The sequence below is a fragment of the Myotis lucifugus genome, unplaced genomic scaffold (assembly GCF_000147115.1).
Source record: "Myotis lucifugus unplaced genomic scaffold, Myoluc2.0 scaffold_677, whole genome shotgun sequence".
NCBI lineage: Eukaryota > Metazoa > Chordata > Mammalia > Chiroptera > Vespertilionidae > Myotis > Myotis lucifugus.
The window spans coordinates 169,756-174,485 of NW_005871725.1; the positions used below are offsets into that span (position 1 = coordinate 169,756).

Below are 4,730 nucleotides of genomic sequence, written 5' to 3' on the forward strand. Positions count from 1 at the left end.
CTGGGGGTGGGGGGGAACGAAAGGAGCAGGGAGAAGTGAGATGTGGGTGACCCCTCCCACAAGGTCACAGTGCCTGGTCCCTGGTTGCTCCTGACTAGGGCTGTGTGGTCTTGACCTCTCTGAGCCTTGGTTTCCTCCCCTTGGCCCAGAGACAGGCATGGTTGTCAGGTCACTCTGGGGCACTCAGTGATGTGGCACAGGGAGAACTGAGCAGAGGATGGACTCAGAGCTCCCTTCTGTTGATTCGGTCCCGAGGGAGCTCCTGGATTCTAGAAGCCAGTTCAGAGGTTATCAGATTAAGTAGGGTGAGATCAGTGTGTGCATCTGACTCCTGGTGCCCTGGGTTCTGAAAACCAATCTAGAGAAGATGAGATCAAGTAGGATTCATTGGCTTAGCGAGTTAATCTGCTTGGAGACAGGCTTTCCACCTATATAAGGGCTGAGGGCACCGACCCTAGGCCATTAGCCACCAGAGCCAAGGAGAGCAGGACCATGTCGGCACCCGGGAGAAGTGAAGCAGCGTGAGCTCCAGCCCCCTGAGGGCCACGGCACCGAGCTGGTTTCCTCCCGGCCATCTGCAAGCTCAGGAGGCCGAGCTGGATGCCTCCTGCCCTGCCCCAACCCTGGTGCCCCTGCCTCACTGCCAGTGGACCTGCCATCAGACTATTGGCCCTGGAAGCCTGCTCCCGGTGCCCCCCCAAAAGAGCTGGGCCCCCAAATATCTCATCATCCAGCCAGAGTCTGTGAGGAGAGGCCTTGCCCCCCGCACCTGACTACCCACCTCCCAGGAGCTGTGTGACCTGCTGCAGGGAGCAGAGGAGGCTCCCATGGAGTCAGCCAGCCTGCCCCAGGCTGCCCAGCAGCCAGCCAAAGAGCCCCGCTCCATCCACCTCTCAGATGCCAGAGACAAGAAGAAGATTGTCCGAGTCCCCATGCCCTGCCTGGCTGCAGGTGCCAAGAGGCGCCTCCCAGCCAGCAGCAGCCCGCCTCCCAAAAACCAGGGGCTGGGCAGCCAGATTCCAGAGGCCTGTGCCCCATCAGGCCAGACGTCCATGGTCACCAGTACTGTGCCCCCCAAGTGCGTGGCCCACGGCCCACCTATGCAGAGTTCTCAGAAGCCCGTTCCTCCAAAAGAGTGTGGGGTCAAAGTGCCCACCGTCACCCGTCAACGCCATCTCAGCCTCTTTATGGACGAGGGTCTCAAGTCCTGCTCCTCCAGCCAGGAAGCCACAGGGAAGGAGCTGAAGGAGGAGAAGGCGGTCTACCACCAGAGCCCCAGCAAGAGGATTGGCCAGGAAGTGGCCACCAACACCTTCCACAAGATGCAGGGCCTGGAACCCGGCCCTGGAGCCGGTCTCCACAAGACCCGGGACAGCAGGGCTGTGTCCCAGGAGGTGGTGCTGGGGGGCAAGTTGGCCGCCCAGACCAGCTTCTCACTCCAGCACCCAGACAGCCCCCCCGGGGAGGATCCTTTGCAAGGGGCCGCCCTGTACCAGAGCCTCAAGGAGCACCTGCTCACCCAGGCCCAGCTCAAGGAGAATGGATACCCCTTTGCGCACCCCACACTGCCCAGGGGCGCTGTCCTCTTCACCGCTCAGGAGAAGCAGCCCCAAGACTCCTCCTGCAGGCTGTGCTGCCGCTGTGGCACCCAGTACCTTGTGGCCCCCTCAGGCAGCTGTGTGCACCAGGAAGAATATCACTACCACTGGGGGCGGCTGCGCCCAACTCCAGCGGCTGGGGGCTGGGAGATTCAGTACACGTGCTGCTCGGCCCCCATTGGCTCCCCTGGCTGCCAGGTGGCCCAGCAGCACGTACAGGACAGCCGCCAGCAGGACTTGCAGGACTTTGTGCAGACCTTGGCCAAAGACCTGCCCCCAGGAGCTCACCCCGGCATCTACGCCCTGGACTGTGAGATGTGCTACACCACCTCTGGCCTGGAGCTGACCCGCATCAGCGTGGTGGACAGCGCCCTGCAGGTGATATACGACACCTTCGTCAGGCCAGACCGCGACATCGTCGACTTCAACACCAGGTTTTCAGGAGTCACCGCGGCTGACCTGGCCCACACCAGCGCCTCGCTCCGGGACGTCCAGGCCACCTTGCTGACTCTCTTCAATGCCCACACCATCCTCATTGGACACAGCCTGCAGAGCGACCTGCTGGCTTTGAAGCTCATCCACGGCACCGTGCTGGACACATCTGTGCTCTTCCCGCACTGCCGGGGCCTCCCCTACAAGCGCTCCCTTCGCAACCTCACGGCTCACTACCTCGGACACGTCATCCAGGACAGGGTGGATGGCCACAGCTCCAGCGAGGACGCCAGCGCCTGGTCATCTGGAAGATGGGACAAGACGCCAAGACCGAGCATTTTAAGGACAGGACTATGACTTTGGAAACTGCTGTGTGATCAAACATATCTCTTGGCCAACATGTCTAACAATAAAGGATGGTTCAGTGAACTATAGTACATCTGTCATGTTATTTGTCATGTTTTTTCCTGCTTGGCTGCCATTTCTGTGTGTATATACCCAGAAGTGGCACTGCTGAACCATTTGGTAATTTTTAAAATTTTTTTAGTTTTTGTTTGTTAATCCTCTCCAGAGGATATTTTTTCCATTGAATTTTAGAGAGAGTTGGAAGGGAGGGAAAGGAGAAAGAGAGAGAGAGAGAGAGAGAGAGAGAGAGAGAGAGAGAGAGAGAGTACAGAATTGGGCCTCCTGGTATTTCTGGGCTGCAGGCCGCGTCATGATTACCGTTACTCCACCCGCCACTTCAGGGAAGGGATGATCTATCATTCCAGGCTTTGGGTAATAGTAAAATAATTGAGAGTCCAGGCATGGTCAGGGGGTGAAGGTCCATCTTCCATAGTTGCTTCCTGCTGAGAGGGGGGCATTGTCAGAGGCATTTACCCTGGGTCTCAAAGATTCTGGCAATATAGATGTCCCTGTTCAGAGTTCAAGGCCAGATAGATCTCTCCCACCTTCTGGTTGGTGAACGCCTGCATTCTGTCTTGTAAGAAACTAGTGAAACAGCTCATGAGACGGGGGCCAAAGAGCAAAATTAAAAGAATAGATACCAGTGGGCCTAATAGTGGAGGAGCCATGGGGCAAGTGAGCCAAAATGGCATACCCCCATTCTTGCTGGTTACATCATCTTTGGTCAATCCTCTCCCAGAGAGATAATGTGATCCTTGACAATTCCTGATTCATTTACAAAGTAGCAGCATTCTTCCCCAAGAAAGACACAGGTACCCCCTTTTTCTGTTGTCAAGAGATCTAAAGCGCACTGGTTCTGTAGGGCTACTGCTGCTAAGGAGTCTACCTGCCTTTGAAGGGATTCAAGGGAATTGCTAATGATGGAGATATCTTCTAAAAATTCAGCAGACAATTTGTGGTAGAAATGAACAGAGGAGGAAATGCCTCCCACTCCTGTCCCTACAGCAGTGAGGATTCTAGACGCCAGTTCAGAGATTATCAATTAAATAGGGTGGGATCAGTGTGTGCATCTAACTCCAGGTGCCCTGGGTTCTGAAAACCAATCTAGTGAAGATGAGATGCGGGTGACCCCTCTCACAAGGTCAGAGCTCCTGATCCCTGTCTTGCTCCTGACCTGGGCTGTGTGGTCTTGACCTCTCTGAGCCTTGACTTCCTCCCCTTGGCCCAGAGACAGGCATGGTTGTTGGGTGACTCTGGGGCACTCAGTGGCCTGGCACAGGGAGAACTGAGCAGAGGATGGGGCTCACCCTCTGGACTCAGAGCTCCCTCCTGTTGATTCGGTCCTGAGGGAGCTCCTGAATTCTAGAAGCCAGTTCAGAGATTATCAGATTAAGTAGAGTGTGATCAGTGTGTGCATCCAACTCCAGATGCCCTGGGTTCTGAAAACCAATCTAGAGAAGGTGAGATCAAGTAGGATTCATTGGCTTAGTGAGTCAATCTACTCAGAGGCAGGGCTTTCCGCCTCTATAAGGGCTGAGGGCACCCACCCTAGGCCATTAGCCACCAGAGCCCAAGAGTGCAGGACCATTTCCACTTGCCAGTGGGGAGCAGGCCTAAGCTGCAGTCAGACACCCTTAGCGCTGCTGAGGAGGCGGGAGAGGCTCCCACCACCACCGCTGTACTGGAAGCTGTCAGCCTGGCTTGTGGCTGAGCAGAGCTCCCCCTGTGAGAGCACACTGACCACCAGGGGGCAGCTCCTGCATTGAGCGTCTGCCCCCTGGTGGTCAGTGTGTGTCATAGTGGCCAGTGATTCCCAGTGGCTCTGCTGTTAGGGTCAGTTTGCATATTACCCTTTTATTATATAGGATAGAGGCCTGGTGCATGGGTGGGGGCAAGCTGGTTTACCCTGAAGTGTGTCCCAGATCAGGTTGAGGGTCCTGCTGGGGTGCCTGGCCAGCCTGGGTGAGGGGCTGTTGGCTGTTTTCAGGCTGGCCACAGCCCCTTCAGGTTAGGGTCCTCCCTGGGGTGCCTGGCCAGCCTGGGTGAGGGGCTGATGGCTGTTTGCAGGCTGGCCACAGTCCCTTTAGGGTGGGGGTCCCCGCTGGGGTGCTGGCCAGCCTGAGTGAGGGTCTGATGGCTGTTTGCAGGCTGGCCACAGCCCCCAGCCACCCAAGCTCCCAGTGGAGGCTGACTGGAAGCAGTTATCTGGGATTTATTTAGCTTCTATAATTGAAACTTTGTTGCCTTTTGCAGAGGCCACAGCCACCAGGGCAGGTGGGAAGCTTGGCTTCCTCC

The 4,730-nt window shown here is 56.6% G+C and overlaps 1 pseudogene; it reads left to right on the forward strand.

The window, feature by feature from the left end:
* The first annotated feature begins 827 nt into the window (after window positions 1–827).
* LOC102429775 lies at window positions 828–2,407 on the forward strand (annotated as a pseudogene).
* The last annotated feature ends 2,323 nt before the right edge of the window (window positions 2,408–4,730 follow it).